A 13,723-nucleotide genomic window follows, 5' to 3' on the forward strand; every position below is an offset into this window, starting at 1 on the left:
GACAGCCCTACGGTAAATCTCCTGCAGGTCACCAGGATGGGGAGCCTGGGGGCTGGGGTGTTTGCATAGGATATATGCTCCAACCCCATAACTTTATAGTTTAGTATACTAAAACACTCACATGTCACTACTACTGGCAAGACAACACATTAATTTCTCAGATTAGTGACATAAAATACATTGTTTTAGAGAAAAAATTCAGCATAGAGTGGCAAAGTAGAATATCATGGGCTATAGAGAAAAGGAAAAGTTCTGTCCAGAGTAAAGAACAGGTTCAGTTTGTACAGGACAATGAAAAGATAAGACTTCTGCTGCAGCCATGAACATGGATTGGGCAGAGTGCATGATCTCAACCTGAAATTGCAGCGCATAAAATACTGGTAAATTCTACAAAGTGAGTCCAGGACAGTCAAGAATACACAGAGAAATTCTGTTTCTAAAAACAAAAAAACAAGCAAACAAAACAAAAACAAACAAAAAATCCCAGCAAAATAACAACCAAAAAAAAAAAAAAAGAACACTACAACAAATAAATGCTCTTGAAATCAAACATAAAAAGTATCTGAACAAAAAATACGAAGAAATAATCTGGAAATTTTTCAACTAAGAATCATAATAAACAAAAATTGTACAATTCAACATACTGGTCAATACAAGAACAGAAATTACAGAAAGTTCACTGAAATCACACCAAAGATTTCTAAAACTCAACATTTAACAGAAGCTTGGGGAGTATATGAAAACAAAACAGCTAGGATTCAATTATTACAAGACCCAGGGCAAAGAAAAAGAATGTAAAGCTAAAAAAATTTTGAAAAGATTATGGCTAGTATTTTCATAAATCTATTGAGAGAAAACAAAGAATAAACTCTCTCCAAATCAAAGCAATTCAAAGAAATACGTACATAAACATGAAAATAGCATTTATTGGCCAATACAAAGCTACAATATAACAATAACTTGAGTAGCAGTGAGCTCTTTAATTGGTCAAAAAAAAAGAAGTGGAAAATTTTTTCAAGTGTTAAAAGACCTGTAAACCCAGGATTACTTGCTCAGAAAAAAAAACAGTACTCCAGGTAAGTAAGTAAAATGAAGGAATATTCAGATGAAACAAAATAAAGAGAATTACAGACTACAACTTGCACCATAAGAAATGAAAGAAATCCACAGTTAGGCTACCCCAGACCTGATCCACTCTCCCTGTTTCCCAGACCCAATTCTCAGGGTTGCTCCTAGTGCTGTAACAGAACACCAGCTGTAGTCGCCACACACAAACACAGCCCACACACCCACCACCCACGCCCTGTCCATACCTCCTCAGGCACACAGACAACCCTCCCTCAGGCCTCCCCTCCTCACCTCATTGCTGTGTTCCAGGCCCCCAAACCAGGCTGACACTTTTGCTCAAACACAGACCATGCCTTCCAGATAACCAGGTAGGCTGCCTGCTGACCTCCACTCTCTGTGTTGCAGCAGATGCATCCTCAGGACTGCCTCTAGCACTGCAATGGACTGGCTCCCCTGACATGCCCTTCCCCCCAGCCTCCAACACTAGCAAGCATTCCCTTTGAACACATCAGCCAAACATGCCAGAAAACAGGCAGCACACAGCCGAAGCATTCTGAAAATCCAGAGAACCAGAAACCAAACAACAAAGCACCAATCAACAAAAACAAAGAAATGAGCACCTCCTAGATTTAGAATCACCCCAAACCCAGATGCCTAGACAGAATAAAATAATACAAACAGTAAGATCCAGGGCCATCCTACCACAACAGGCCCTGAATATCCCAACATACCTGAAGCACAAGAAAAAGACCTTAGACCAACTATATGAAGATGATAGAGGTCCTAAAGAGGAAATTAACAAATCCCTTAAAGAAATACAGGAAAACACAAACAATTGAAGAAAAATTAATAAATCCATTTAAGAAAGCCAAGGAGAAACAAACAGTTAAAGGAAACAAAACTGTTCAAGACATCCCAGCACTTGGGAGGCAGAGGCAGGCAAATCTCTCTGAGTTCCAGGCCAGCCTGATTTTACAAAGAGTCCAGGACAGGCAGAGCTGTATGTAACAGAGAAACCCTGGTTTGAAAAAGCAACAACAACAACAACAAAAAGCCTGTTTAAGACCTGAAAATCAAAACAAAAGCAATAAACAAAATATAAACAAATAAAAAATGAAAATTTTAGGAATATGAACAGAATTACAAAGGCAAGCTTCACCAACAGAATACAAGAAATGGGAGAATCTCAAACATTGAAAATGAGAAGAAATGGATACATCCAACTAAGAAAATGCTAAATCTAAAAAATTCCTGACACTAAACATCAAAGAAATCTGAGACACTGTGAAAAGATCAAGAAGAATCCCAGCTCAAAGGCCCAGAAAATATTTTCAACAAAATCACAGAAAATTTTCCTAACTTTAAAAAGATCATGTTTATAAAGGTACACAAGGCATACATACATACATACAGAACACCAAATAGATTACACCAAATGAGAAAAGTCTGCTTACCATATAATAATCAAAACACTAAACATACAGAATAAAGAAAGAATATTAAAAGCCGCACGCAAGGGGAAAAGATTACGTATCATATAAAGGCAGACTTAATAGACCTACAACCAACTTCTCAATGGAGGATCTAAAAGCCAAAGGCTTGGACAGATGTCAGTTCAGCAAAGCTTTCAATTACCACAGAGAAATGAGCTATTGCATGGTAAATTCAAATTAAAACAATATCTATCTACAAATTCAGCCCTATAGAAGGTGGTAGAAGAAAAATCCAAACCAAGGAGGTTAACTACACCCCATAAAACAAAGGAAATAATCACACAGCAACAAAACTAAAAGAAAGGAAATGCGGTTATGGACATACACACACACACAACAACAACAACAACAACACAAAAGAGGAATTAAGAATCATTATCGTTGATATTTCTCAATATCAGTAGTCTCAATTCCCCAACAAAAAGATACAGATTAACAGAATGGATGTGAAAACAGGATCAACCCTTCTACTGAATGCAAGAAAAATACCTCAACATTAAAGATAGACATCACCTCAGGGTAAAGACTTTAAAAAAGATATTCCAAGCAAATGGAGCTAAGAAATAAGCTGGTGTAACCATTTTAATACCTAACAAAATAGACTTCAAACCAAAACGAATCAAGAAAGGTGAAAGGACACTACATACTCAAAAAGATAAATCCACCAAGATGACATTTCAATTCTTAACATCTATGCCCCAAAACAAGGGTATCCACTTTGTAAAGGCAATACGACTGCAGCTTAAGTCACATATTAATCCTCCCACACTAATACTGGGAGACTTCAATACACCACACTTACCAATGTGCAAGCCATTCAAAACTAGAGAGGGAAATGTTGGCACTACTTGACGTTGTAAACCAAATGAACCTAACATATATTTACAGAACATTCCACCTAAACATACTAGAATATAACTTCTTCTCAGTACCTCCTGGAACTTTCTCCAAAACTGACCACATACTCAGGTACAAAGCAACTCTCAAAAGATAGAAGAAAATTGAAATAAATCCCTGCATCCAACCAGACAAGCATGAATTGAAGTTAAGTATCATCATCAACAACAACAGAACCAACAAAAGCTTACAAATTCACAGAAACTGAACAGCTCTCTACTTAATGAAATATAGGTCAATAAAGAAATTAAAGTCATTACACAATTCAATAAAAATGAATGCACAATATACCCAAACTATGGAACACAATGGAAACAATGCAAAAGTTCATAGCCCTAAGTGCTTTCATATTTAAAAAAAAAAAAAAGCGGGGGGGGGGGGGTCTCACAATAGCAAGTTAACAGCACATTTGAAAGCTCTAGAACAAAAGCAAGCAAATACTTGTGAGAGTGGCCAATCAATGCCTCATTTAACTTGAGGCCCAAGCCACAAGAGAGAGTCCATGCCCTACACTGCCTAGATGGTCAGGAACTGGAGACTGAATAGCCCAGAGACGTAGGTAGAACCAAACATGACTAGCAAAAATAAACCAATGAAATGATTTCTAATGGCATTGTGCTATACTCAAATTGGCGCCTTGTCCAGTCATCATTAGAGAGGCTTCCTCTGGCAAAGGGTGGGAGTAGGTGTAGACTCCACAGCCAGACAATATGCAGCTAGAGTCTAAATTAGAGTTCTTCATTGGATCCCTCCCCTCAGAACTCAGAACCCTGCAGAAGACTGTAGGAGTCAGAGGGGATGGAAGACACCAAGAGAACATGGCCTACCAAATTACCTAAGCAGGGCTAACAGGGGTCTGCACCAGGTCCTTTGCATATCTGTTATGGCTGTTAGTCTGGTGTTTTGTGGGACTCCTAACCATGGAAGCAGGCATGTCTCTGGCTCTGTGGCCTGACCTTGGTATTCTTTTCCTCTTATTGGACTCCCTTGTCCACCCTCGATACGAGAGGTTTTTGCCTTGTCTTATTGTATCTTGTTTGTCATATTTAACTTGTCACTTGGAGGCCTAGTCTTTTCTGAAGAGGAAAGGGAGCGGATGAGGGGAAGAGGAGAGGTGCAGGGAGGGAGCTAGGAGCAATGGAGAGAGGGGAAACTAATCGTGGTGCATTATATGAGAGAAGAATCTATTTTCAATTTAAAAAAAACTAAATTAAATTAAATTTAAAAAGAAATGAAAGACCACCAGTGGGGAAGATAAAAGAATATAGATAAATAAAATCGCAACATATCTCTTCTTCAGTTTAATGTTATGTTTGACTGTTGAAAGCAAGGATGGATGTTAATGCATGAACTGTAATAGCCAAGATGATAGTATCATAAGTGAAAAGAAAAAGATTTAAACTATACTAAATACATTCTACTTCCATTAGTAAAGTTCTCATACAAATAAGAGTAATAAAATTTTAAGAAGATATTGTAAACCATAAATTAATTACAAGAAGAGGGCAACAATATAAAATCAGTAGGAAAATGAAACCCTAAGACAAATGTTGGGTAATCCATAGAGCAGCAGAGTAGATGAGAAATTAAATAAAGAATACAAAGACTATAAGCCAGCACATTTAAATACAAGCACAACAACAATGTTAACTCTAAGTGGTTCCAACATAGCTATAATCCATTAAAAAGACAGGCAGGATGATTTCAAAGTGTCATAAATAATCAATTCAACCACATAGGGCAGTTAGGGCCCACTCCAGAGGACTAACCTCATACTTAGTACTATAATCTGGGCCAGGAACCTGTGGCTGAATAGGTCACAGAAGAGAGTCTATTACTTTTCTTTTTCTTGTTGTTGTTGTTTTGTTTTTTGTTTTTTTCGAGACAGGGTTTCTCTTTGTTAGCCTTGGCTGTTCTAGACTTGCTTTGTAGACCAGGCTGGCCTCAAACTCACAGCAATCCGCCTGCCTCTGCCTCTCGAATGCTGGAATTAAAGGTGTGAGCTACTGTGCCGGGCTTTACTTTTCTAAATGAACACAGAAGCACACTGCCTGCTAAATATGCTTTTTATTATACCCAAAGATTAGTGCAGCTCTAAAGCCTCATCCAACTCTTGGCAGTAGATGATGGTTAGTATAGCATCACAACTAGTCGCAGAATAAATGCCAGTATAGTGCCTAGCCCCAAGTGAGCCATCTAAACCATATCCTTTATCCCTGCAAGGCTCAGGGAAGACTCAAGACAAAAGAACCCAAAATTTTAAGAGCCAGTGGTTGAAAAAGGGACTGATGAGAAACAGCGTTTTCTGGGCCTGACAGGGCCATTGTACACAGGAATTCAGAGTGGCTACGGTTGCCTGAACAAGACCTGCATAAGATCAAGCCATTATGAATAGGAGGAGAAATCATGAATTCCCACCCCTAGCTGAGAAGCTATTGGCAGTTAATAACCGAGCGAGGCAGAGTTAGTTTTCTTCCCTCCTGGAGGGCTGCTCACACTCTGGAGGATGTCAATGTGCCCATGTGCATATAGCTGGCACTAACTGGATCCTGAGTTTAAAAGAACAAGAACTTGAGAGGAGAAATGGGGAGGGTACGGGGAAGAACTGGAGTGGGGAAGAGATACAGCATGAAATTCTCAAAGAATAAATAAAAATACATTGCTTTAAAAACTATGGGGAAAGATACCATGAAAATATTAATCAAAGGAAATCTAGAATGAACAAATTAGTACTAAAGTTGCATTACCAGGAACAAAAGGAGAGGTGATAGGAAGACAGTCAATTCTCCAAGAACATAAGACGTTATCGAATGCACAGTCTCAAATCATACAGCTGCAAATAGGAAAGTATTTTCATCTAATAAAAGTACAAAGACCTGACTGGGGAGATGGCTTAGCTAAAAAATTTCTGCTGCACAAACATTAGAACTAGAATTCAGACCCACAGCACCCACACAAAAGCTGGGAATGGCAGCATCCACCTGGGATCCGGTGCTGGGGCAGACCGATAGCTCCTAGGGGCTTGCTAAGCAGTTACTCTGGCTAAAAGGATCCAGGTTCAATGAGAGATCTTGTCTCAAAAATTAATGTGGAGAACAACTGAGGAAGATATCTGATACTGACCTCTGGCCTCCAAAACACACACACACACACACACACACACACACACACAGACCCTCTACAGGGGGAATTTCCATTACCACAACTACAGAATAACCACAAAATAAAATAACTGGAACTAGGTGAATATAAAATGAAAGAAAACTACACATTCATTAAAGGTTCATGCAATATATCAAAGTAGACTTTATCCTAAAATATAAAAAAACTTTAAATTAAGCCAGGTATGATGCCGCACGCCTTTACTCACAGCATTCAGGAGGCGGAGGCAGGCAGATCTCTGTGAGTTCAAGGCCAGCCTGGTCGACAATGTGAGTCCAGGACAATCAGGTTTGTTCCACAGAGAAACCCTGTATCGAAACAACAAAAACAAAAACAAAAAAATAAATAAAATAAAAATTTTAAATTTTAAAGAATTGAAAATCATATAATGTATGTTCTTTGAACATAAGAAATTAAGATTAAAAAGCAGTAACAGAAAAATAATAAAATTCTTTAAACACATAAATAAACACACTGCTAAGTAATCTACACATCAAATAGGAAGCTAACAAGTACAATTACACACTGAGCAGAGTAAAATTAGATATATCAAAATCTATAGGATGCAAGCAGCAGCTTAGAGGGATATATTCACACCTAAATGATAATTAGATTATATGATCCCAGTAATTTAAATTCCCACCTCCAGATACTTGGAAAAAATAAAAGAAATCCAAAGAAAGTAGAAGGAAATAGGCAAAACGACAGCCATGAAATCAAAACTAAAAAGACAGAAACTCAATTTTAAAGAGTGTACAAAACTGATAAACATCTGTCAACTCTGACATAACTACAAACAGGCAAACAGGTGCTATCACTGAAGATCCCACATTAAAGTGACAGCACAACACTGAAGACAACTCTGTAATGATGTCCAATAACAGATAAGAATGGGCTAAACCCTTAGAATTAATCATATACTATAAAAACAAAAGTCAAGATTAATTATATCTGAATACTTCTAAATTAAGAAGAAATTGTAAGCAGTTTAAAACCTTCCAAAAGAGCAAACTACCAACCACAGATGTGCCAATGAAATGTGAAAAACATCCAAATAAAAATATCAGCTCAAGAGCATGCCCTAAGGTGATGGCTTCCAGTCATGATATATCCTAATAAAAAGTTCAAAAAGTTAGACATTCAAAAGCGTATCAATTCTACATAATCTCCTTCAAGAACTAATGCTCTGAGGGCACATTAGCCTATACTAAAACTAAACAGTAAGTGAAAGCACAGGGAGCCGTACAGGTTAACAGCCTTCAGGAGCAGCAACACAAAAATCTTCAAGAACACACTGGAAAATTAATTCACCTTTTATCACATTTGTTCTACATAGTTGTGAAAGTCCTAGCTCTCCATAGCTCCAAAAATAAAATGCTTGTTTATATAAACCTACTATGTGTACACAGAACCTGTGTGCTTACAACTGCACAGCAGTGGCACAAGCAGTAAAGAACAGGTCCCTGTCTCAGACAAGGTGGAAGAACAACCCAAGGCTGACTTCTGACCTCCATGTGCGTGCATATGTGCTAGGGATGTAGTTTAGAGACAGAACCATTACCTGGCATCTGTTGAGCCCCTAGGTAGCACAAAATAAATGGCAAGAAGACCAACTTAACTCAGTAAAGTTATTTCCTTATTTCCTTCTTTTATAAGGTTTACACACAGCTATAAGCACTACTGCTGAACTACTCCACTACAATTAATCTAGTTTCAAATAAAAAAGTAAAGGGCTGGGGGAGGGGACACTGCTCAGTGGTAGGGTAACGGCTGAGCATTCGTAAAACCCTGGGTTCACTCTTAGTACTACAAAAGAATGAAAGAGATATTTTTAAAGCCCTTGTCCTATTTTACACATATTTTACACAGAAATGAACTCACAATGAATCAGATACAAATATAAAAAAATAATAAAACTTTTAAAAGAAAACTTAGGAAAAGTCACTTGAGATAGGGTTGGACAGAGTTAAGAGATGACAGCAAAAAGTAAAGTCCTAGGGAAAGAATATGCTAGCCAAGCAGGGAACAAGTGCCTTCCATGAGTGAGGCATTATGTAAGTGCTGATTAAATAAACAGCCTTCAAGGTGCTTATATTCATGGAGGGGAAATTAGCAAAGAACTTTCCATGAGAAAACATGTAAGACCAGAAAGATCAAAGAACACAAAGACCCAAAGAGTGAAACAAAGTAGAATGCCCTCCCCTCCACCGTGACAAAGGGAGAAAGTGACCATTACAGATGTGCTGTGTTCTAAGTTCCATGGGTTTATTATGGTATAATACCACGAATTTTATTCCTTTCTCTTTCTCTTCATGAGCCCCAACAAGGGTTTTCAAACCCCTAAATCATGCACTGATGACATATACTGAAACTCTAGCTCTTTTGCACCAAAAGAACTGTTTGGAGGTATTGCAACCTACAGATGAAACTTTGATGGTAGCAAGTTTCAGAAATCCTAGTTAATTTACTAAACAAATAAACTTGAGAGACAGTGTAGAAAGCAGGTCATGCTAGGCAATAAACTAAACTGTCACAAATGATTACACTGTATCATCATCTTTGAAAACTATCAACACAAAATAACAAAAGTCTGTATTTGAAATGTGAATTACTAGCCCCACTTTAAGAAGTGCTTATCTTTTAATAACGATGGCGATAATAATAAAACAATAATTTAAGCTCTTGCCACAGTTACTTTGATCTATCTCTAATTCTCATTGTAACTTGCCTCTTTTCCCACCTCTCAACTTCTAAACCTTAGTGTTTCAACTTTCTTTTAAAAAGTACTGGGGAGTTCCTTATTTAGCTTTGTACTCCATTTTAATTGGATTATTTGGTTTGTTGGCGTTTAATTTCTTGAGTTCTTCATATATATTGGATATTAGCCGTCTATGAGATGTACGGTTGGTAAAGATCTTTTCCCAGTCTGTAGCCTGTCGTTTTGTTTTATTGACAGTGTCCTTTGCTTTACAGAAGTGTTTAATGGCTGAGAAGCACCTTAAATGATGCTCAGGAGGCAGATAGATCTCTGTGAGTTCAAGACCAGCGCCATCTACAACCAAGTCCAAGACAGCCAAGGCTACACAGAGAAATCTTGTCTCAAAAAAGTAAAGTAAAATAATAAAAAACAAAAAAAAAAAAACATTTTTTAAAAAGAAAAGAAAAGAAATGCTCAATGCCCTTAGCTATGTGGGAAATACAAATCAAAACTCAAAATAACTATGAGATTCATCTTAGACCTGTCAGAATGGCTCAGATTTTTTTTAAAAAACCTCAAATAACAGCACATGCTGGTGAGGATGTGGAGAAAGGGGAACACTCCCCCATTGCTGGTGGGAGTGCAAACTTGTACAACCACTTTGGAAGTCACTCTCGCGATTTCTTAGAAAATTGGGCACAGCTTTTCTTTAAGATGCAGGTAGCAAGCTAGGCATGGTGGCACGTATCTTTAATCCCAGCACTAGAGAGGCGATGAGTTAGAGGCCAGCCTGGTCTACAAAGAGAGAGCAGGACAGCCGAGACTATTACATAGAGAAACCCTGTCTCAAAATAACAAAAACAAAACCGAAGACTCGGCTAGCTATACCACTCCTGGGCATACACCCAAAAGATGCTCCACCATACAACAAAGACATTTGCTTAACTATGTTCACAGAGGCGTTATTCCTAACAGCCAGAATCTGGAAACAACCCAGATGTCCCTCAACCGCAGAATGGATAAAGAAACTGTAGTATATCTATACAACAGAGTACTATTCCGCTATCAAAAACAAGGACATCATGAAATTTGCAGACAAAGGGATGGAGCTCGAAAAGATCATCCTGAGTAAAGGAACCCAGATCCAGAAGGACACACATGGTATATATTCACTTATGTGAATATTAGCTGTATAATAAAGGATAACCATTACAGGATAATAATCCACATGGAGTCACAAAAGACCCCAAAGAGCCAAAGCAATGGAGGGGCCGTGAGGGAGTGGAGAATGCCAGAGGGATTCCTATACCAAATTGCCACCTATATCACAGAGCTATAGTAACAAAAAAAACCCAGCATGATATTGGCTCAAACACAGATATGTAGGTCAATGGAATAAAACAGAAAACCCAAAAGTGAGTACCCATAATTAATAGCCATCTCATATTTGATGAAGATGCCAAAAATAACATACTGGAGGAAGACAAACAGCATCTTCAACAAATGGTAATGAAAATCTGGATGCCCACATGTAGAAGACTAAAATTAGACCCATATCTGTCATCCTGCACAAAAATCAATTCCAAGTGGCTCAAAGACCTCAGTGTGAAACTTGAAACTCTGAAACTGCTAGAAGAAAAAGCAGGCAATACCTTACAAGACTGAGGTGAAAGAAAAGACTTTCTGAATAGGACTCCATTCCCTCAGGAATTAAGGCCAATAGATGGAGCCTGCTAAAAACTAAAATGCTTCTTTTTGTATAGCAGAAGAAACAAACAATTGAGTGGAGAGAGAGCCCAAAGAATGGAAAATTTTGCCAGCTATAATTTCATGACAGATTAACACCCAAAATATACAGAGAGCTTCAAAAATTAGATAATCAAGAAAATACACTACTCATTGCAATGAACATTCGCAAGTAAAGATGTGTAGACAAAGGGATATATTGTGATATACTACAGCTTCCACAATGAGATGTCTTTATGTTTCTTTCATTTATTTATTTTTTGGGGGGTTGCAAAAGCAGAGGGTGAATACAAAGGGTCAAGGAGCTGAGTGGAATTGGGGTGCATGATGTGAAACTCACAAAGAATCAATTTTAAGAAGTTTAAAAATAATAAACTACCCACTCAAAAAGAAATGGGCTATGCATCTGAACAGAGTTCTCAAAATATAAACAAACAAACAAACAAACAAATATGAGATGGGTAAGAAGTATCTTTTAAAATGTTCAATATCCTTAGCGATGTGGGAAATGCAAATTAAGGCTACTTTCAGATTTTATCTTAAGTAAGTCAGAAAAGTGAACATCAAGAAAACAACCAACAACAAATGCTAGTGGGGATATAGGAAAGGGAGAAACTCCATTCACTGTTAATAGAACTACAAACTAGTATCACCATTATGGAAATCAGTGTGGAGAATTCGCAAAAAGCTAAAAATAGATCTACTATTGACCCAGCTGTATCAATTTTGGCACATAGGAGGAACTGGAGTAAGGAGGAGGGGTGGAAATTATGTAAATCCAGTAGTCATGCATGAAATTCTCAACAAAAAACAAGTAGGACAGGGTTCTGGTGATGGGAGAGGGGTTAGTAGTGGTTGGAAAGGGATAAAAAAGAAAAGGGTATAAGTGAGACTACAGTGTATTACCTACATGTATGAAACTGCTAACAAATAATTTTTAAAAGTATATACATTGAGTATAAATAAAGATAGTGGTATTTGTGGAGAAGAAAAACATTCTCAGATGGATAGTTGAAAAAAGGCTCATAAAGAAATACACATGAACCAAGTAAGAATACTGTCAAAGAGGCAGTACATGGGCCAGTGAGAGGAGACTGTTACCAGTAAAAGCATTTACTATAGGAGCCGGGCAGCCTGAGCTGACCACCAGAACACACAGTAAGGAAAAGAGCCCATCAGAGTTGTTTTCTGAACTCTACACTTGCACCAGGAATCACGAGCTCTTATCCTCTACCATACATCATGTACACAAAATCTTAAAGCAGTCAGTTCGGCTACTTGCAACTTGGAAGGAATAGTGAAAAGGGTGTATATACTAACATAAAACTTAGTCTTAGAGAAAAAGGATGATTTTTTTTTCTCTGTTCAAGAAGATTAGAATGGACTTGGAGAAAGCATATTTACTTGGATGAGAGAAATAGAAAGCAGATGAAGTACCGTTATACATAGTGGAAAGGCAGAATCAAATGTATCTGTTGACAGCAAGATAAGAGCATTTTAAAAAAAGAAGTTAAAAGAAACAGATGAAGACATGAACCAAAGTCAAATAAATTTAGCATCTAAGAAGTTGAGGTATCAACTTGTAGTAATAACAACAACCTCTAAAACTACAGCGTTTTCCCCCCAAATGTATTTGGTAATCTATACTCAATTGAGAGGACTTGGGAGGCCAAGAATGGAAAAAAACATAAAGGACTACACAGTGCAGGTTAGGTTAAGGAAAGAATAATTGAAAAGACAAGAGAAAGAACAAGCAATTAGAGCACCAATTGGAAATTAGCTGTACACTGAACTAAAAATTTGATGTTCTTTCTGAGGAAAGAAGAATTCATTCATCCATAGCCTTATACATAATACCAACAAAGAGCAGTTACAGAAACTGTATCATAATGACACATCATTACATATCTAGCAGAACACCAAAAGTAAAAACAAACCACAGGCAAATGCCGACAATGTTATGGGGAGAGCACGTATTTCACATGCTGTGGTGTAAAGGTGAAACTGTATGGGTATAGGTACTCTAGACAGCAACGCGTGCTGTACTACACACACCATATATCTTGCAAGTGCAGTTCTTGGCATTATTCCTGTGAAATTAAAATACATGTTGACAGAAAAATCTGTCCACCACATTTGTTAAGAATTTTAATTACAATGGCAAAAGAATAACCCAAATGTCTTTTAATGAAGTTAAACAAACCCTGATATAACTACACAAGGGAACACCACAGAGCAATAAAAAGGTATAGAATACTGACATATGGAACAAACAACCTGAATCTCAAGGGTATCAGGCCTCATAACAATAGCAATCTCAAAAAAACAAAAAACAAAAAAACAGGTGGCATAGTTTATAATTTCATTTAGCATGATAAAGCTATAGAAATGGAAAGCAAAGTAGTGTTTCATAAGGGATGAAATAAGATAGGGGAGAAAAATGGTTTCTGGTCAAAACACAGTCCATATTTTAACTGTGGTGGTAGGTGAATGAATCTGTATATGAGATAAAAATAGGTAAAACTATACACACATGAAAGAATGAATACTGCTTTATAATCTAATTAATAGTGCTATACCACTGTCAATTTTAAGGTTAATACTCACACTGTACTATAGTTATATAGGAGGACAACACCATGAGAAGCCAGGTGATACG

The 13,723-nt window shown here is 37.4% G+C and overlaps 1 protein-coding gene across 4 annotated transcripts in view; it reads right to left on the bottom strand.

The window, feature by feature from the left end:
• Positions 1-13,723, bottom strand: part of SHOC2 (SHOC2 leucine rich repeat scaffold protein) — a 78,019-nt gene that overhangs the window by 44,505 nt on the left and 19,791 nt on the right. For 2 of the 4 annotated variants that reach the window (XM_084772582.1, XM_084772581.1), the window contains exon 2: positions 6,829-6,928. The exons of the other annotated variants lie outside the window; for them this stretch is intronic. The gene's annotated coding sequence lies outside the window, so the exon portion shown is untranslated. The remainder of the gene's footprint in view (positions 1-6,828; positions 6,929-13,723) is intronic. 4 annotated transcript variants of the gene reach the window in all.

Source organism: Acomys minous (assembly GCF_964271855.1).
Source record: "Acomys minous genome assembly, chromosome: 2".
Classification (NCBI taxonomy): domain Eukaryota; kingdom Metazoa; phylum Chordata; class Mammalia; order Rodentia; family Muridae; genus Acomys; species Acomys minous.